Consider the following 22,448-nt stretch of genomic DNA (forward strand, 5'->3'; position numbering starts at 1 on the left):
ATTCCCTTCCTTCTCAATTTAATGGCTTCATATTTCGAGTATTTGAAGGAAATTGAAAGCACTTCAAGTTAGCACACGCTGGAATTTATACATGTGTTTGTCCTTTACTGTATTGCGATGTTGAAAACAACAAGCAAAATGCTTATAAATCTGAATTGTTGTTGCAAACAAATAATAGACAATCTGGTGCATATAATGCTGATATCACCCCAATAATTAAAGCAACCTTCTCATTAGAATCTATTGAGAAAAACAAATTTGTTTGTTGCACATAAATTTATGCCCAAACTGCACAACAGGAACAAGTAAATTGAACAAGCAACAACTTTAAATTGAATTGGAGCAACTTCGTTAATATGCCAATAGCTCACTGTCCCAACTTCCCTCAAACAAATGAAGTCCTTGTTCTTTCAGATTATCTTCTGTGTCAGATCACTGAAGCATATCGCATGTCTCAAATTATTTGCACAATGGTCATGGGTTCAACGCATCAATAGTTCAATACAACACCATTCCAACACGCGGTGACTGAAATGAACTGCTTGAAGGAGACATCATACAGAGACTGAAATGAACTGCTAATACATTGGATGCATGCTGTAACAAAAACTTCTGCTGCAAAATTTTACTCTTAATGGGAGAAAATATAATTCTGATATGACTGGTCAGCAAATTCAACTGGACAGCAAATGTCAATACCCGAGACTACAAAACTGTACAATGCACTGAACTGAGGTATATATAGCGCTTAACATTTGCTAATATATAAGCAATTACTCTTAAAAACAACTGTACAAGAATTAACATGCTTATGTTTTCATCAAACATAAAATGTTATCTAGCAACTCCCTTTGACTGCATTCAACATTTTCAACGCCAATTCAACGTAATACTCAAAAACTGATCAGCGTAAATGTATGTATGGCAAGCAGATTAATGCTCAACATTTATTGTATCATGATTCACGGACTAAATTCACTGGAAAATTGTAGCTTGATGTGAGATATCTTATGAATTCGACAGCAGTGGCTATGAGGTTATTGGTAGCTGCGTTAAACATGACGACATACGGGTGAAATGATGGAACATTCCTGTACAGAACATGAAACTATCTATAGTGGAGGACTAAATAGGTCTCGTATATATCTAAGTAGCCAACAACGGTAGACTTAAAAATATCCCATCAGTTATTGAAAATGACGGATCAAGAAATCGACTAAAGATCATTCCCTTGAAAATAAAGGTACGCCATTAAATTCCACGACTATGCATTACCCTTTTCTACTTGTCCATAAAATGAATCCAAGTCATTATTGGCCACTAGCTGCTTCTTTCAAACAAGCTCTCATGATGGCTGCAAGCTTTGAACATGCCTCAAGACAAAGTTCCAACGCCTCAGATACCCTTGGGCTAGACCACTCTCCAGTAATAATTAGCTGAGTGATTTCATTCAACCCCCCATCTTGACAATTTTCCTCCTCTGTGGTGGATCAATGATAAGACTTTTACCGATAGATTAGTAAAATGATGGTCCGAGCGGTGGTGGTGCTTCACGCTTCCGCTGCGAATACACATGAACTGTACAACCTAAGTTGCACGAAACGGGGAAACGGGTACGAGTTTCCGAAACGGGAAGCGATACGAAACACGACCTCCCCAAATTTTGGAAACGGGGAAACGCGAATATATATATATATATATATATATATATATACATATATATAAAGTATTTAAATATATATATATATATGTGTGTGTTTGTGTGTGCAATCATAAAGCATAAATGATACATTATAATTTATTACACTTAAACATTAAGATTTAATTTACATCACATTTACTCATGAATGATCACATAATGAAAATAAAAATATCGGAATATCCAAAAGCAACCTTTATTAGATATCCAAATCTCAAAATCAGCCTTTATTGATATTAATATATGAGGCTGCAAGTACAATAAAGACTATAAGGCTGCAAGAGAGAGATCCAAATCAGGATTTTCTGCATCCACATCCCATTCTTTAGAAGGACCACTGTTGTATTGGGAGTCTCCTCCTACATAGTCGAATGACCTTAGTGCTCTTGATTAAATACAAGTTTCATACCCTAGTACCCGACATGCTCTTCATTATTGGGAGTCTCCCTTGCATAGAGGGCTTGGTTCTCTTGATTAAATAGAAGTTCCATACCCTAGTACATGATAAAATCCAATGGAAACATTGCAACCCCCTCAATCCTGAAATCCTGAAAAACAAATAAGTCTGCTGGATTTTGAGTGAGATCTAAAATTCTACTTTCTCCGTATGAAATCCAATGAGGGCGAAACCACTCTCAAACATCCTGAGTCATTTCATGGTAATGTTAAAAATTTAAGTAAAAGGATGAAAATGAAAAATAAAGGAGAATATCACTTTTACTTTAAGAATTTAACATTACCATGAACTGCATGTCAACACTAGGGCAAAAATTCACTTTTATAACTTTAGACACACATCTAGAAAATCCTGGAAACCCTAAAAAATTTAGAAACAAATTAAAAAAAATAAAAAATAAAAAACAAATGTTTTTTTGGGGAAACGTGGCCCGTACGGCCTTGAAACGCGTTTTCGGCTGTACGGCCACGTTTCCGTTTCGGGAAACGTGGCCGTACGGCCGGAAACGCGTTTCCAGGCCGTACGGTACGGGGAAACGCGTTTCGTTTCGTTTCCCCTGGCGAAACGCCCCCTAGGGCCACGTTTCCTGCAACTTAGTGTACAACGCTACCATGTTTCCATTTCCGCAGCACTCTCTCACACTTCAACAGCACACGCAAGCGCGCATTCTTCAGATGTATGCGAGTGGTCAGGATATGGAGAGGCGTAAAACGGTGTATACCACAGCGTATACCACACAGCCTCCAAACGTTGTTTCCTCCTAGCAGACGCACTAGATTATGGACAATAACAGTCGCCTGATCTCACATTTGAGCAATCCTTCCAACCGGAAATTGCAGGCCCTTGGCTTTGATTCGATTCGCTATGGATTTCGGTGTCAGAGATTCGTTCTTCCCCAAAATGATGGTTTAAGGATGAGACACTTACCATTTGAGAGGTACAAGATAAATAATTATAATACCAACAGAAAATAGCCAAGGACACTCAGGGCTTGTTCAGCAATTCTGTGGCATTACAGCGACCACGCCAGAGGAAGCCGCCTTCTTTCTTGAAAGCTGGAAAACCGAGAGGGTAGAGAAAATGTTACGATAGAGGGCTATTACGACCATACAAAAAAAACTGTGCCAACAATGATTATGGCAGAGATCCCAGAGAGCGCAGAGAGGACAATTATGCCCAGCCCAGGGAGCGCAAAGGGCGCAGACAATGATTATGGCAGACCTTGAGCAGCAGATTATATCATTGTCAGGACAACGGATTATATGAATCAGGATGATATGAGTTACAAAGGCAGAAATACTAAAAATAGGACCTGCTCATAAAGACCATAAAACAAATGGCTCAAAGAAATTATGCAGGGCAGGAGTACGCCTGCTCTAATACCATGTTAAGCACACATGGGCAGCAACATAATCTGAAAGATAAAACATGAGAATACATTTTTATTAACAAGAGATATACATTTATAGTACATGGTTTGACCGTTGGGTTTCACATCCCAAGGTCTCTTGGACTCCTTTTGTCTATACGGCTTCCACACTAACCCATTGAGGATTAGGTGTCCAACAACTAACTTCTCTAGATTTTAGTGTCTTTGCTAATAGCACTCTTCCCTACTACTTGTCAACTCCTTGTCGATTGATCGGTACTGTCCTTGCACTAATGCTGGCTGTGTTTATTTGCCTACAGATATGATCTCCTCCCGACCTGTCTTTTGTAGACTGCCATGAGTGTTGCTATAACAAGCTGACCCACTGCTACTTTCTTGTGTCGGCCGGCAAGGTGGTCTCCAGTTGGCTGGTGACTACTTTCACCGTCCCTCTTTAGCATCGCAAACAAACTGGTGGACTGCTGCGCTTGCTAATTAACCTATGACTATGCCCTTTGAATGCACATCCCATGAGCGACTCTGCTCCGTGGCCTGCCCAACTCCCGAATGACCTGGTTCCTTGTGCCATCACAACTTTGTCTCTTGGCTCTGCTTGACTGTCTCTTGTTTGTCGACCTCTTGCACTTCTCTCCATGGCCCGATGACCACCGTTGCATTGACTACCTATCGCTTTTGTTCGTGATGGTTGATCTGCAGCGTTGAGTTGCCCTATCCTCCTATTGTCATGCCGGCTGGTTGACTGACAACCCAACTACTACACCGGTGGCGACAAATGTTGTTTCGAATGTTGCTGCGAAGCCTGCTCTAGTTCCACACTAATTCAATGGCTCACTTGTGGTCGACAAACTTTTACGACGGTTGGTTTGCTACTCCTCCCGATGGATTTTGCTGGCGACTGTTGACCACCAGACTTCACTCCTCTTTCATTTTTATTTTTTATGTTTTTTAAAATAAATTAACCCCCCCGCCCCCCCTTTTTTTTTCAAACTTTTGGGTTTCAATTGTTGTGTGGCCTTGTTGTTTTTTTCAGTTGCTGTATGATCTCAACACTTTCAAAAAATTCCATCTCGTACGATTGCGACCAAACCTGTTCCCGACAATCCTTCATGAACTTGGCATCTGTGATTTAGAGATTGGTACCTTAGAGTTACGCTCTAATATCATGTTAGTTCCCATTGACCTAGCAAATTAAATATCTACTGAATGAACACACAACTACGTTATTGACGTTAAATTAGCCGAATTAAAATATAACCAATCTCATAAAATGAATGACCCAATAGATTAGTTATAGAAAATTGTCTTTTGATACCATGCTAATAATAGAAATCAAAGAAGTCTTCACTGCTTACCCAATTGACAAGATTTGTAGATGCTATTTTCTAGCGGTATGATATGTAGCATGTCACGGACAACTCCCTTCTTGCTTAGTTTATATAGTTGACTGAAACTGAGATGTCCCAACCTCTTGTGCCATATCCATCTTTCTTCAGTCTTGCTCAAATAACAATGTTCATTGTCACCTTCTAAGATGTATACATTGTTTGGAGTCCTGGTTGCTTTGATTACAGTCTTCCTTGAGTCCAATTCTTGAACTAGCATCCTTTATACCTGAAAATGACTTCATGCCCCTAGTTGCACATTTGACTGGCACTCAACAGGTTATGTTTTATGCCATCCACAAACAAGACATTTTGAGCTTTGGTTTTATCTTTTAAGATCACAGATCCTTTTCTTTTGATGGTAGCAGGAGAATTATTACCAAAAGATGTTGAGAAATGTAACTAGTATCGGTCTTCATAATTGTACTTGAGTCATGATGTAATAAATTTGTCAAAAAGGAAAATAAAATTATTTAAAAGAAAAAATATTTTTAGCATGGGTTTCATGCTTTATTATTTTATTTTTAGGTCAAAGCCTCCATTGAAGGCTTCTAGGGTTGAATCATGAGTCTATGTCCTTGGCATTATGATCTAGACTCTCATTGGGCATTTTATATCGAAGAAATGAAATTATTTTGATGTAATTGAGTCATCTACTCCTCCACCATCAAGTCGGCCTTCCCACTGTTCAAGCTGGCCTCAAAAGGAGCTTCGAACTACTATATATACCCATGCATTTGACCTATTGAGAAGCACACATACACATGAAGTTGATATGAAATTTTCAAGTAAAGAAGGAAGTGCGAGGGTGTCTAAGATAAAGGTCTTTTATCATCACAAGGAAGGAATTGTCATAGCAAAGGAAGAGATCTTTGGGAGCTGAGATTCTGCCACACGTGTGAGGGAAACTAAGACATATTGCAAGGCCGAAGGAGTAGACTGAGCCTCAGAAGTGCAAAGCAGACCGAAACTCTTGTTGACTCATTTTGGAGGAGAAGACTTATGTTGACTTGTGAAGGAAGGGGCTAGAAGTTTGACTTGGTTACATAGAAGCTGACTTGGTGGATGGAGGGAGTCTATGTTTTTGGTCAAATGGTCCAGGTTGTCTCATTCGATTTGATTCTAAAAGAAGAGAAGAAGAATTTCTGGGTTCCCCTAGTTTTGCCCTAGCTGTGTGCCTACATCTTGTGTTCATCTTGTATGGTTGTGATCTTCATGTTTTTGGCATTTATTTGATGATAAAGAACACTAATAATCAACAAAAAAATATAATATCACAGGTCAATGTGAAGTAAGAGAAATAAAAAATAAGTTGCCCTAATGGATTCCTCAACATGGTTTTAGAGCTAAGGACAATAGAATAAGGGCAACTAGAAGATCACGGTTATGTGAAGGGAAAGGGCTTCAAAAAGGAACAACTTACATTAGCTTTGAAGGCCAAGCTACCTAGAGGGAAAGCCTAACTAGAAAAGCTTATTTCTAGGCTTGTTTATAGGTCAATAACTCTGCAATAAGTCCACAAACTTGAGCTAGAAGAGCGAAGGGATTAGAGGAGTCAAGAAACATCATTTTGGGGATTCGAGAAGCTAGGCTATAAGCCTAGACAAGGCCTAGCATCTTGTGAAGAAGATCGAAGTTCTGTGTCAACTTAGAGATCTGAAAATTTCAATGTTCTATGCATAACTAGGGTGACCTAATCCTGAAGTCACAAGGTGTCTTTTGTGGACTAGAGATAGTCCTAATATCCAACGAAGAGTCTGCTTATAAAAGGAACCAAGACTGAATTGAATAGAGGCAATCTTAAGATCATTTGGGAAAAGTTACAGTCATCTAAAGGACCACAATCATCTTCAGAAGTTTTGAGGTTTATAGAAGTCATTGCCAAAAACTAACAACAATCTATCATCATCAAATTGAGGAATCATAGGTTTGAAAGTTTCAATAGGCAGAAGCTACAGTCACTATAAGAAGAAGCCGAAATTCTTGTAAAGATAAGTGAAGTTTAGTGTATAACCTATCATTGAAGAAAGGAAAGCATATTATCTCTGTCTCATAAGCAAGCAATTGACATCAGTGTGAGGAGTAGTCTATTTGGAGACATGTAGCAGCTCATTCTTGCTACAATCAAGAGAAAGCATCAATTATTTTGGGACCAACCCGAAGTCCTCATCTAACTCAAGTAAGTATTAATATTACTCTTTATGTTTTAGTCATCTAACAATGTGTCTTCAGTTTGCAAGAAAAGGCAACCAACTCTATGGAACATCAATCTTTCAATCATTAAAAACAAAGGCATGTTATTTTGAGGTATGTATAAATGTTCATTTGAGTCTAGCATGAAATGTTTTAGGGCTTAGTTACTTATAAGATTCTAGGATTGGCAAGTTTTCATTGTGGTGAAGATTGGGATTGTAAATCCTAGATAGAACATATGGAAACCCTTTATACTAATTCCCTTTTTCCCTCTAAGAAACCCTAACTCACGATGTAGGCAACCAACTCTATGGAACATCAATCTTTCAATCATTAAAAACAAAGGCATGTTATTTTGAGGTATGTATAAATGTTCATTTGAGTCTAGCATGAAATGTTTTAGGGCTTAGTTACTTATAAGATTCTAGGATTGGCAAGTTTTCATTGTGGTGAAGATTGGGATTGTAAATCCTAGATAGAACATATGGAAACCCTTTATACTAATTCCCTTTTTCCCTCTAAGAAACCCTAACTCACGATGTCTAGGGTTTGTAGGTATATGACAATCCTTCAACATAATTGAATGATGTCTAGTTTTTGATATATTGCTCTTTAGAGCTAGTAAGGGTTTGTACTTAAAATCCCTTGGAATTCATTCTCCTAAAGGGTAATGGAAACCCCAGATAATCATCACGCTATTGTACTTGTATATTTTGGTTGTGTTTGTCAATATTGCAGGTAGACATGCTAATCTTAGGAATAGTAACTTGGTAAATCAAGTTGGATCCTTGCACACTCTAATAAAAACAAGAATAAACTCATATGGAAATGGACCATGAAGATGTTAAGAGGGAGCCCTTCAATGAGGAAACCCTACAAGGTTTGTAAAAGAAGCAACTTAAGGTATTAAAGAGGGAGTCCATACAGGTTGCTAGAATTTTTAATTTTGTGGAAAAACCTGTGAACAGTTTTGAAACGTTGGTTTCAAAACTGTTCACAGGTTTTTCCACAAAATTAAAAAGCTTAAGGTATGTTTGAAGACCACATGATTTATAGCTAGTCTTCCTCACATAAAAGGGTATGATTATTTATGCTTTATATTACTGACTCTTCATGTCTAGGGTTTTGAATCATCAAAATTCTTATTTAGGGTGATTAATCTCTAGATTAAATCTACCCTCGTCTTTCTATTGTTTGTTCACTTTGGTAAAACCCTAACCTTTAGGGTTCACTTTGAAACCCTAGCCTTTTAGGGTTTGTTGTTGATGTCTAGGTTATATGATGAAACCCTAGATCTTAGGGTTTGATAAATTAAGGTTTATAACAAAAACCTTTGTAATAATTAATGAAAGATCCTAGGAATGAAACCTTGGGTGTATGTGCTTCCATGTGATTGAAACCCTAGCTTGGTCAAAATTGTTGAATATCTAACATTGAAGTTTTGATGTTTGTATCTAGGGTTTACGACAAAAACCCTAGTAGAGATTGATATGAGATTCTAGAACATGATAATGAAACCCTAGATGTAAAATGCTTTCGCTATGATTAAATTTAGTTGCTAATATCTAAAGTTTAGTTTTGGTAAAGGAATCTAGGGTTTGTGACAAAACCCTAGCATAGATTGCTGTGAAAGTCTAGGGCATGAAAAGTGTAACCCTTGTTGATTGTAAATCTAACTAAGTTTAGGTTTTGATATCTAAAGTCTGATTTATTATGCTCCCATTGTATCGACATGCTAACCCTATATTGATAAAGTTGACTTCATGCTCTATATTTGTGCTTGGTTGAACTTGTTGTTTTGCAGGTACATAGTCTTCAAGATGTTGAAGATGCTTACCTACCTCATACTTAATGATGACTTGATGATGATGTTGAGCATGATGAAAAGAGGGAGTTGTAAGAATCTTGGTAACATTGAAGTATACATTGTTGATGACCTTGTTGCCAAGTGAGGATAGAAGGAATGATGTTCCGAAAGGTTGAAGTTCTTCGATGATGTGATGATGCAAAAGAAAGAACCTGTGTGGCTGAAGTTGATGAATTTGTCCCTTAGTAGAGAAGAAGCTTGGATAAAGAAAGTGTATATCTCCCTAGTTGAGAGGGAGCTTGGTTGAAGAAAAGTAAAACTCCTCCATAGTTGAAAACATGATGTGAAGGCCATAAGGATGTTTGAGATCAGAGAATAGTTGAAGCACTACAGATGGTTATTCGTGAGTTGTATTCATGATTAATAAAGTTGTGATTGATGAAGTTGTGAACAAGAATTGGATGTTTTGGAAAGTGTTGAGGTTGAGTTTGGTGTGTTGAAAAATGTAACTAGTGTCGGTCTTCATAATTGTATTTGAGTCATGATGTAATGTATTTATCAAAAGAAAGAAAATGAATTTTTATTATAAAAGAAATTGACTTATTAAAGCATGGGTTTCATGCTTGGGTCAATGATTTTTAGGTCAAAGCCTCCATTTTAGGCTTTTAGGGTTTCGGTAAAGTGTCCTTGTCCATGTCATAATGTAATAGTCTCTTCTTGGGAATCAAGAAACAAATTTATTTTGATGTAAATTAGGTCTTCTAGGCCTCCTCCACCAGGTCGGCCTCAATAAGGAAATTCAACCTCACAAACTCACTATATATTGGAGCTACTCGACTTCGTTTGAATCACTCACTCATCAAGTTCGAATTACAATAGCTAGAAGCAGAAAAAGTGCGAAATTCAAGAAGGAAGAAGGAAACGGCCAACGAAGGAGAAGGAGGTCATTATCTAGGTAAGGAAGTCAAAATTTTCTCTCTCTTATCTCACACGTGTGAAGTTCTGGATTACTGCTTGGGGCCGAAATTCTGAATTAGCTGGGGTCGAAGTTCTGGATTGTTGCTAGGGGGCAAAATTCTAAAGTCGTTGGGGGTCGAAGTTCTGAAATGTTGTTGGACTGTAGCTATTGAATAAGAAGAGACTACCGAAGTTTATTGAATCATCTTGGAAGGTTGACTTGGTGGAGGAGGAAGGTCTTTTGGTCTAGGGTCTTGGTCTATCTCAACTTGAATTTGTTAGTGGAAGAGTTTGATTGGGTTTTCCCCTATAGGGGGGTTTTAGCCTTGGCTGAGTGCCTACATCTGGTGTCATTGATCTTCGCATTTTGTTTTGATGATTGCTCGATGAAACACAGATAAAAGAAGAACATAAGAAAGTTAATAAGAACACAAGGATATCACAAGTAATTATCAACATAAGGAAATCTTTTTGCCTTTCTAATTTTTTATCATGGTATCAAAGTGAAGGTGAAGAAGGAAGAAAAAGGCAGCTTGAAGATCTATTGAAGAAAAGGGGATCAAAGGAAGGTCATTAAGGATTATATAAGGAGAGAAGCCTACTATCTATAAGAACTATGTCAACTTCAATGAAAGGAGAAAGCAAGTTAGAAGGAGCCTCCAACTACAGGGCATGGAAAAAGAGGATAGACCTTATCCTCGCTAAGCACAAAGTTTTGGACCTTGTTCAAGGAAAAATAAAAAAGCCTATAGATGAAGCAGAGAAGGAGAAGTTCAGAGAAAGCAAAATCTTGGCCTTGAATCGAATAGTAGATGGAGTAAAGGAGAACTTGATTCCATACATATCGACCATAGATTGCGCTCAAGACATGTATGAGGCTCTCTCCAAATTATTCACCATCAAGAACATTGGTCAAATAACAAGCCTCAAGAATGAACTAAGGACAATAAGGATGACAAAAGACAATACTGTATCATCATACTTTGTAAGGATATCTAGAATAAGAGATGAACTCCAAGCAATAGATGAAGTTGTATTAGAAAAGGAGCTCGTAATTGTTGCTCTTATAGGACTACCAAAATCTTGGAGTGCTTTTGCATCATGAATTAGCAGTTGGAAGGATACTCAACATTCAAACAGATGTGGAATGCATGCAGTCAAGAAGAAGCCCAAATATTGTTAGTAAACAACAAGATGGAGGATGAAGAAGACAACACCTCTAATGACTATTCTGCTCATCACGAGAAGAAGGGAACCTTCAAGAAGTTCAAAGGACCAAAGAAGAAAGTTGACCTATCCAAGATTGAATGTTACAACTGTCATAAGACGGGTCATTACAAAAATCAATGTCCTGAGAATCCAAGGAATAAGAAGAGAGACAGGGATCAAGCGAACATTATTGATGAAGCTCCACCTAAGAAGAACAAGACTGAAGAATCAGAAGTCAAGGACTTATACTACTAAGTCCTCTCTCAGATATCCTTTTTAGTCTTCTATTCTAAGTTTTGTATTGTTTTCCTTTATGTTTAGAGTTCTAGAATTTGTAGGTCTAACATATCTTGTTAGAACATTTTTGAATTATTTGATAAGTTGTAGCTATCCCTCATAGAGATTGGATTAAGAGGGAGTCTTCACCATTTTACCAAGAGATAATTATCTTGTTCCTTGTTTCCTCTTTTATGTTTCGTTTCCCCCTCATGTCAAGTTTTTTTTGTATTATATGCTAATAACCTTTTCTTTGTATTTTCCTTGGTAGGAAAGATTGCAGAATACACAAATGTTATGGAGGAGACTTCAAAGGATAGACTTGAAGCATGGAAGAAGTTTTGTTGCAAAGGAAGCCCTTCAAAAATTGATGTCCTACAAGGTTTGTTAAGGAACAATTCAAGGTATGTCTTAAACTACAAGTTTTGTTACAAGGTTCTCTTCATAGAAAATGTATGTTTATTCTCTTTTGAAATTTGCTTTACATTACTGGCATTGTTATGTCTAGGGTTTTGAATCTTAAAGATTATTGTTAGGGTGATTAATCATTAGATTGAATCTACCCCTGTTGTACTATCATTTGATCACTCTTGTGAAACCCTAAGCTTTAGGTTTCACTATAAAACCCTAACCTTTTTGTGTTTAGGGTATGTTAGCAGTATTGTTGAAACCCTTACCCTCTTATGGTTGTTAATAAAAAAGTCTAGAACCAATGCTAAATTTCTATGTTTAGGGTTTTCATAATGTTATGGTAAAAACCCTAGTCCTTTAGGGTTTGCTATTTGGTGAATTAGGGCTTATGAACAAAACCTTTGTAATAGTTATAGTAAGATCATAGGAATGAAATCCTAGGTGTATATTCGTCTGTATAATCAAAACCCTAGCAGGTGAAAATTGTTGTATATCTAACTTCGATGTATTGATGTTTGTTTTGATGAGACATGCTAGTGCATGAAATCTTAGATATGTGTAATGCTAACGTTGTTGATACTCATGTTTTAGTTTGTAAAAATCTAGGGTTTGTAACAAAACCCTAGTAGAGATTGATTTTTTAGGACATGACGATATTGTTTTTGATTATTTATATGATTTAGCTTTGATGATAAAATCTAGGGTTTGCAACAAACCCTAGTAGAGCCTAAAATGTAATTCTAAAAGCATATTGTTGAAACCTTAGATGATTGAATTATTATTATTGATATCTAAGGCTTTTTGTCTCGAAGATGGAGTCTAGGGTTTATGACAAAACCCTAGCAAGAAGTTGAAGTCTAGTATGTAAAAAGATGTGTCTCTTGCTGAATATGAACCTAACTAGGTTTAGGTATTTAATGTGTAAAGCATGAATGATTTGATGCTTCCATTGTAATGACATGATTTTGATATAGTTAATTTCAAGCTTTGATTTGTATTTGGTTGTACTTGCTGTTAAAGTTTTGCAGGTACATAATCTTGAAGATGATGAAGATGTTTGTAATTGAAGATGATAATAATGATGAGAAAAAAGCTATAAAAATGATGATGATCAAGATGACCTTGATGCATTAAGAAAGAATGAAGCTTTGAAAGGTTGAAGTTTCTCAGATATTATAAAAGAAGGGAGCTGTTAAGTTGAGAGGGAGCTTGGATAGAAGAAAAGGGTATATCTTCCCAGGAGGGCATATTATGATAGTCTTAGTGAATACCTTGAAGAATGAATGAAACTGAAGATTGAATGAAAGTACTGCAGATGAATTTAAACTATTTGGTACTACTGAAAAAGTGAAAGAAGAAAGCTTTCGACAAGTTGTATTTGGATAACTTGATGATGATATAAGTAGCATCAAAATGACTCTAAAGGTTTGTGTTTACTTGTATATATATTTGAAATTTATTGCTAATTGGGGTTGTGATTGTGCAAGATCTCTCCATAAAAGGTTAAACGTTTGAAGCATGCTTGGATTGATAAATATATATGATTTAGTTGATTAGGAGAGATGAAACATCTTATGGCAAGATGCTTGGGAGGACATCTAGCCGACCTATCTGTTGATGTCTAGATCCCGAAGTAGGGAGGGTGGAGTTGGTCATGGAGCTCTGACCTTGGATATGCACCTAGATCCCTGAGTTGGTGATATAGCTTAAAAGCCTGATGGTACCTAGACTCCTAGAGTGGCTAAAGCTTGAGTTCACCTTAGTCCCACCCGATTAGAGTACCCTAGTTAGGTATCTAATCTGTAGCATTGCATGTGCTATGACTCTTCATAGACCATATCATTTTGAGATCTTCCATGTACCTCTGTATAAATGTAATTATGAATACCTGCCTAGTTAAGAGGGAATGTTGAAAAATATAACTAGTGTCGGTCTTCATAATTTTATTTGAGTCATGATGTAATGTATTTATTAATGTTGCGAATATCAGCATCGAGATAAATTCAGCAAGGGTTCGGAAAACCAAAAAATCAAAAAGTCGGGAAAATATCAGTAAGAATCGGCAAAAACCGACCAAGCCAAAAAATCGTGATTTCGAGATAAAATCGGGATGTTATCGAGATGTTCGCAACGTTGGTATTTATCAAAAGAAAGAAAAAAAGATTTTTTATTATAAAAGAAATTGACTTATTAAAGCATGGTTTTCATGCTTGGGTCAATGATTTTTAGGTCAAAGCCTCCATTGTAGGCTTCTAGGGTTTATGTTAAATGTCCTTGTCCATGTCATAATGTAATAAACCCTTTTTGGGCATTGCCAATCAAGAAACAAATTTATTTTGATGTAAATTAGGTCTTCTAGGCCTCCTCCACCAAGTCGGCCTTAACAAGGGAATTTGACCTCACAAACTCACTATATATTGGAGCTACTCGACCTCATTTGAATCACTCACTCATCAAGTTCGAATTGTAGTAGCTGGAAGTAGAAAATGTGTGAAATTCAAGAAGGAAGAAGGAAAGGGCTAGCGAAGTAGAAGGAGGTCATTATCTAGCTAGGGAAGTCGAAATTTTCTCTCTTATCTCACACGTGCAAAGTTCTAGATTGTTGCTGGATTGTAGCTGGGGGCTGAAACTCTGAAGTTGCTGGGGGTCGAAGTTCTAAAATGTTGCTGGGCTGTAGTTGTTGAACAAGAAGAGACTACCGAAGTTTATTGAATCATATTGGAAGCTGACTTGGTGGAGGAGAAAGGTCTTTTGGTCTATGGTCTTGGTCTATTTCAACTTGAATTTGCTAGTGGAAGAGTTTGACTAGGTTTTCCCTTATAGAGGGGTTTTAGCCCTGGCTAAGTGCCTACATCTGGTGTCATTGATCTTTACATTTTGTTTTGTTGATTGCTTGATGACACAAAAATAAAAGAAGAACATAAGAAAGTTAATAAGAACACAAAGATATCACAAGTAATTATCAACATAAGGAAATCTTCTGCCTTTTTGATTTTCTAACATGGTGTTGCTGGAGAAATTGAAGAAGGAAGCTTCCGTCAAAATGTTTTTGGAAATTGTGATGACCTAAGCAACATTAGAATAGTTGAAAGACCCCGAAGATTATGCTAACATACAAGAACATGTACATTGAAAGTTTGGATACTGATTGGGGTCGTGAAGATACAGTACATGCCAACAGATGAACAAGTAGCTGATGCTGACGAAATCTCTTCCCAAGTTAGTTTTAAGAGCATGCTTGGATTGGTGGATGTGTTGATCTCTTCTTGAAAAGTTGGTGTATTGATAAATGTCTTATTTGGTTGAGAGGGAGAGACGAAGTACCATTAAAATGCTTGTGTGATGGTACTTGGGAGGACATTGTGGCTTGGTTAGTATTGAGATCTTAGCTGATGTCTAGATCTGAGAGGGAGGGTATCCGTTGGAGCTCCGGTTTAGTGTTGATACCTGGATCCTTGTAAGGGTTGGTGTCAGGGCATGGAGTCCTAGATGGTATCTATATCTTGTTGGGTGGATACCTGGGCTATAGCCTGGTGGTACCTATAGTGGCAAATGCCTAGATGACACCTTAGTCCTTGCTGGGAGTATACCTTGGCAATGAGGGTGTCCCAATCCTTGCATATGCTCTTGTATTCTTCTTAGAACATTTCTAATTGAGGTCAACCTTGTACTGGTTGAACAATTATGAAAACCTCCTTAGTTAAGATGGAGTGTTGAGACATTTCTAATTGAGGTCAACCTTGTACTGGTTGAACAATTATGAAAACCTCCTTAGTTAAGATGGAGTGTTGAGAAATGTAATTAGTATTGGTCTCCATAATTGTACTTGAGTCATGATATAATATATTTGTCAAAAAGGAAAAGAAAAATTATTTTTAGCATGGGTTTCATGCTTTATTATTTTATTTTTAGGTCAAAGCCTCCATTGAAGGATTCTAGGGTTGAGTCATGAGTCTATGTCCTTGGCATTATGATCTAGACCCTTATTGGGCATATTGTATCGAAGAAATGAAATTCTTTTGATGTAATTGAGTCGTCTACTTCTCCACTATCAAGTTGGCCTTCCCACTGTTCAAGTCGGCCTCAAAATGTGCTTTGAACTACAATATATATCCATGCATTCGACCTCTTGAGAAGCACACATACACATGAAGTCGATCTGCAATTTTCAAGTAAAGAAGGAAGTGCGAAGGTGTCTAAGATAGAGGTCTTTTATCATCACAAAGAAGGAATTGTCATAGCAGAGGAAAAGATCTCTGGGAGCCGAGATTCTGCCACACATGTAAAGGAAGCTAAGACATATTGCAGGGCTGAAGGCGCAGATCGAGCCTCAAAAGTGCAGAGTAGACCGAAACTCTTGTTGACTCATTTTGGAGGAGCAGATTTATGTTGACTTGTGAAGGAAGGGACTAGAAGTTTGACTTGGTTACATGGAGGCTAACTTGGTGGATGGAGGGAGTCCATGTTTTTGGTCAAATGGTCCAGGTTGTCTCATTTGATTTGATTCGAAAAGAAGAGAAGAAAAATTTCTAGGTTTTCCCCTAGAAGAGGGGTTTTGCCCTGGTTGAGTGCCTACATCTTGTGTTCATCTTGTATGGTTGTGATCTTCATGTTTTTGGCATATATTTGATGATAAAGAACACTAATATAATCAATAGAAGAAAAATATAATATCATAGGTAAATGTCAAATAAGAGAAATAAAAAATAAGTTGCCCTAATGGATCTCTCAACAAAAGAAACATTCTTTTCTTTCTTAATTTCATTAAAAGAGACAAATTTATTTTTGTCACCTGTAATGTGTCTTGAGCAACCACTGTCAACATACCACAAATTCTCTTGATCCCTCGCATATAGAGCTAAACCACATCTTCCTAAAGAGGGAGTCTTTCTTTTCCAGACTTTGGGAGGCTCTATCTATTGTACATGTTGATAAGAAGGAATCATCTGGCTTTTGCATTCACTCTCTTCATGCCCAAAGTTATTGCATAAAGTACAATCAATTTCATTCATAAGAGGAGAGAAAGCATTATTAAAGAACTTTCTTGGCTTGTTTTAATTATACTTGGCTCTTGCTTCTCTAGTCTTGATAGTTTCATAAGCTACATAGTGAATTGCTTTGTGACCAAAGTTATGACAAGCAAAGCAGTGACCATGGAAATAAGAGGACGTGGGAGTGAAGAATTTCCTTGAATAACTTAGCTCTTGATTATGGAAAGGGCGCTTCTCTGGTCTTGGTTGCCTCCATTGTTTTAGGTTTGCATGGCTTGATCCTTCTTGCTTTTGTTGAGCCTTGTTGCCTTGACCATTGCTTCCCTTTACATCATTTGCATAACTCTTTATACCTGCTCTAGTAGATATCATAGCTTCTGATGCTTTTTCATTTTGATCTACATTGTATCCAAGACTTGTCTTGATTAATGGGGAATGTTGAACCTTAATGATTTCTTCTAATGTTTTAGATCCTTTTGTAAACTTGAGATTTAGGTTTAACTGAGCTTTTGTTTTCTCAAGTTCTTTCTTTAATCCCATAGTTTCAGATTCTAATTTCTCGTAGTGCTTTTCCTTTTCTTGAAGTTGTTTTCTTAGTACTTCCTCTACTTTTTTAGCCTCCTCCTATGATCTATCAAACCTTTAATCGAGTTATTTCTTCGACTAAGCTATTCTTTTTAAACATACTAATTTCCTTTTCTTGATTTTTTGTTTATATTCCTGAGTCTATCAATCTCTTTTAACGCATCCATTAAATCATCACAATTATTTGATTCACTTGTGAATTGATCTTCAAAGGCCATGAGAATTTTGTATTCTTGATTAGAGTCAGAGTCATCATCTTCATCATTAGAAGAACATTCACTATCTTCATGGGTATAAAAACTCTTCTTTTTAGTGAAATTCCTTTTAACATTCTTCTTAGAAGTGTTCTTTCCTTTTGCAATATTGTCTTTGTATGGACATTTAGCAGCATAGTGTCCTACCCTTCCATAAGCAAAACATTTAAATGGGAGCTTACTTTTGAATTTTCCAGTCCTTGTTTGTAGCTTCCTGACAAAGTTTGCCTCTTCTTCATTTGAGATGTTGCTGACATCATATGGTTCTTGCTTTTGTTTGCCTTTGCTTGTAGCTTTGAAGGAAACTTCTTTGATTGGCCCCCCTTTTAACTCATTTCATAAGTTGTCAAAATCCCATGGAGTCTTTCTATAGACAACTGATTCAAACATTGCATTTCCTCAATTGCTGAAACTTTGGCATTGAACCTTGGAGTTAGCGATCTTAATATCTTTTCAACAATTGTAGAATCCTCAATCTTATCACCGAGACCTTCATAGTATTTACTACTTCATCTACTCTGCCTCCCCTGTACTCTGGCCAATTCGACCTTCTTCGTCACTGTTTCAGTTGAACATTGCCGTAACCCGTGGGGTGATGATGATGCCCCTCATGCTGACCCTCCGCGGATTCCTGGGGTTGTCCCGACTGTGGAAATGGAATTTCCGGCCATCGACATGTTGAGGCCTGTTCATGACCCTGGAGCTGGTCCAAGCGAGCCTGTGCATCGCCATGGTGCTGGTCCAAGCGAGCCGGTGCAACGCCATGGTGCTGGTCCAAGCGAGCCGGTGCAACGCCATGGTGCTGGTCCAAGCGAGCCTGTTCAGCGCATTGTTGGTAAGGGCAAAGCAATTCTCCAGCCTCCCTGCTGCCAGATGGAGGACGAGCCTCAGACCACGGATGAAGAATAGGGCGCGCTCCAGGTTTCTCTGCATGATTTTTCTTGCTGTCAGCTCTCCTTGCGACCACATATATGTCTGCAATCGGTCTTTTTGTACTCCAGTTCATGTGTCTATGTGTCCATCGTGGTTATCTGCTACTTCTGTTATGGTGTCTATGTGTCCATCGTGTCTATGTGTCTATCGTGTCTAAGTTGTCTCAGTCCATGTGTCGGCTACGTAAGCGACACTCTGGATCCAGCTTTTGTATCCCTGTTATGAACTTTCTGGTGTTTACAGTTGGTCCCAGGACCAGTTTTACAGGGTCGCGGCCCTGGTGTAATATTGATAATGTAATTTGGCTCTCGATGTAATATATTTTAGCTCAGTCTTATTTAGAAAAAAAAAAAATACTCATTGAATTTTATATGACTGTAACTTAACACCTTTTACCTTTGTATCACCTTCGCAACTGTTGACCAATTTGTCCCACATTTATTTTGTGGTGTTGAGCTGCATCACCTTCACGAATTTGGATTTTGCAAGTCCTCCCATAATAGCATTGATTGCTTTAGCATTGCTTTCGTATTGTTTCTTGCTTGCATCATCTTAGTACTTTCTTCTAGCTCCCTTCTGAGTGATTCTTCAACTTTTCTGGCCTCTTCTAATTGCACTTTAAGATTGATAGTATCTTCTCTGACTCTTCAAACTTCATGTTGAGACTTTTGGTATGTTCCTTTAGTGCACTCAATTCAACTTCCAATGCCTTGGCATTCCTTCTTTCTACCTTTCAAGATCTACCGCACCTTCATCTTCATTCTCTTCGGGAGATTCCTTTTGGTTATCCCTTGCCTGAATAATACTCTTCCTGTGTCATTTTCACTACTGCTATCGCTTTCTTCATCGGATGAAGATCTATCTTCTTTTGAATAAAAACATTTTTTGAAGGCTTTCTTCTTACCTTGGTTCTTGTATTTTCTTTGATTCTTCTGTGCTTTCCTAGGAGCTTCTTCTTCATCATCATTGTCTGAGTTCTTTGCATAGGGACACTTTGAAGCAAAATGACCAATTTCACCACAATTGAAACACTTTAAGAGGAGCTTACCTTTGTACTTGCCTATTCCTCTTTTCAATTTCCTCAGGAAGTCAGCTATTTCTTCATCTGAAATTTCGATACAGCTGTAACTAGGGCTTGGTTTGGACTATTGCTTGTTTTTCCCTATCTTCTTGGATGTGGTAAAAGCTGCTTCTCTCTTAGATGGATTCTCCTGCTCTGTTCTCATTTCGTAGGTTGTAAGTATTCTATGTAGCTCGTCCACGCTGGCATTTTTAAAGTCTGATGTTTCTTATAGCACAGAGACTTTAGCATCAAATCTCGTTAGGAGTGATCTCAGTATCTTTCGGACAATTACCTTGTTTTCCATTGGTTCTCCCAATCCTTTAGAGCATGAACAATAGAATAGTAATCATCAACACACCCCAAGAGCAATACACAACAAATTTTTAGGTGGAAACCCTTTTGAGAAAAAAAACCACTGAATGCTTTTCTAATAATTTATGAGTACATTAATTTCTCAGCTCCAAATGAAGGGGAAACTCCAACTTCCTAGTACTCTAGAAAAACATGCAATTTATCAGGAAGCTCCAACTCCTCAAATAATGCTCCTACACTTTGGTTTTAGTAGCTCCAATTGGAAGGACGCTCCAATGCCTTAGTTTTATCAGCTACAACTAATAGGATGCTCCAACACCCTGCAAGCTTCAACTTGCCCTAACACCACCCTGCCACCCTGAAGTATTTTTAGGCTCCAACCTGAATGAGACTTCACTCTCCTGCCTTGCACCACCCAACCACCCTTAAAATATAAAAATACAGAAACAATTTGTGGGCTCCCATACTAGGTCAATGACCACTTACAAAGATATTCAATGAAATCCTTTCTGCTAATGCATGCTTTAGAAATGTAGTGGAGAATCAAACTTTTTCAGAACTGCTTCTAAATGATATTTGTGCAAACTTTATGATGCATTGCAATGTAACTGAATCTGAACAATCATGTACCCCAAGTCTTCTGATGCAATGTGTGCCACTGTTGTGCCTGATGATGCCTTCAAATCTGCTGATGCAAAGTTTGTCACAATTGTGCCTGAAGATGTACTTAAGTCTGCTAACTGCCAAGGATACTGATCTGACCTTTAACTTCCCTGACCTTATCTTGTCCTCTGATTCCAGTACACTGATGCTTCTGCCCTTAAGACAAAGTTTTCACTACTGTAGATGAAGCCTCTTAATGACTCATAACCTAAGACTTTTATACTCTCAATGAGGCTTAAATCTGATCAATGATATTATAGCTGTCGTGGCACAAACATTATAGTAAACTTGATCTTAAAAGACCATTGCAAACGCTCTGAAATAGTCCACAAGTTAACACTGAAGGTCTGCTACAAATAACCCAATGAAATCCTTATTCATAAAAGTCAAATTGAGGCTGCCACAAAGGTGAGATGAAAACAAGACTTAGATCAACCACAAAAATGGTTCGTTTCCAGCTCCTTAATGATTCAGCCTAGGAGTAATATTGAACTGAGATTAGACCTCACCAAAAGTTGTTTTAGGTACCTCAGATTAGGGCTTAAAGGTTGCCTCAAACAACTGTGAATTTGATGCCAAAAATACCTTTGAAACAAAGCCAAAAGGAGGTCTGAAGTAGCCTTGAAACGCGTAACACAGTGACATAATTTTTTTTGCTTTGAACTGACCACTAAAATGTTTGCAATGGGTCCTGAAGCTGTCTGCAAGAGGCCTCGAGATCGGAATGCAAATAGGCACAGGTCAAGTGCCACTGAGGTGTCTGAATTAGACGCAAGTCTTGCTTCAATTAGCCCGCATTGATCCTCAAAGTTTGCACAGAGACTCCTTCGAAATTTGCCACAGAATTGCTAATTTAGGCCCAGATTTATCCTTAGATGGCATGTGCGAACACACCAGATATTTCTCATAAAAAAGGGTCGAATGGCCTCAGGAAGTCTGAACTGATCCTCTCCACAAATGCCTCAGAAACAAGATTTCTTCTCAGAATCCACCTTGCCACAGAGGGTCGAGTAGGCCTTAGTAAGCTACAAATCAGGCTCAAAAATTTATATCCAAGAAGGCCGAAAGGCCTTAGAAAATGTTTAGAACCCAACGAAGAACCAATAACCAAAACATAAAAATAAACCCAAAACCTTCTTCAATCCCGACCTCCTCTTAAGCTTGGCGTGACTACACAAGGCAACAAACCATCACAGAGATATCACTGATCTAATGTGTGAGAGTTCATTGCTTATGGAGGGAAAACGAGTTGCTTTATATAGAGGCCATGGAGGCTTCTAGGAGGGGGTTGACATGGTCAAAAGTGGAGGGAAGCCAACCTTAAAAAATTTAAGTTTGAATTTTAAATTTTAATTTTTGGAGTCAAAATAATTCCCTTTGGAAGCCGACTTGAATTTCAAATATTATTTGATATGTTCTCCAAATTCGCTAGGATGTTCCCTAACAAAATTAAATTGGAAATGCCATTAATAAACCCATCACAATCTGCCCGTATCATCTTGGTTTGGGGACTTTGACCAAATTTTGGGGCGCAAACTTTGGACAAACATATCTCCTCAATTGTGAAAAGTTATGAGGCGTGCCACCTACTGTTAAAATCGTCATGAAGAGGACCATCAAATGAAGGTGATCTTGGACCGAAAGACCTTGATCTTCCTTGTCATTTTTGTCATTGACATCGAGGCTTCTTCTGGCTGCTGTTTGTGTTGACATCAATGACAACCAAATTTCAACACATGCCACAAAGTGGGATTTGAACCTAGATGAAGGAGATTTAGCAACCTTCTTCTCAATGACTCGAGTTACACCCAATTGATCTTCTACAAGTAAAAATCTATCCAACCTCTTGGAAATACCATCCCTACC

Source organism: Pinus tabuliformis, chromosome J (genome assembly GCF_031772625.1).
Source record: "Pinus tabuliformis cultivar Carrire ecotype Pingquan chromosome J, CPIR1, whole genome shotgun sequence".
In the NCBI taxonomy this organism is placed as follows: Eukaryota; Viridiplantae; Streptophyta; class Pinopsida; order Pinales; family Pinaceae; genus Pinus; species Pinus tabuliformis.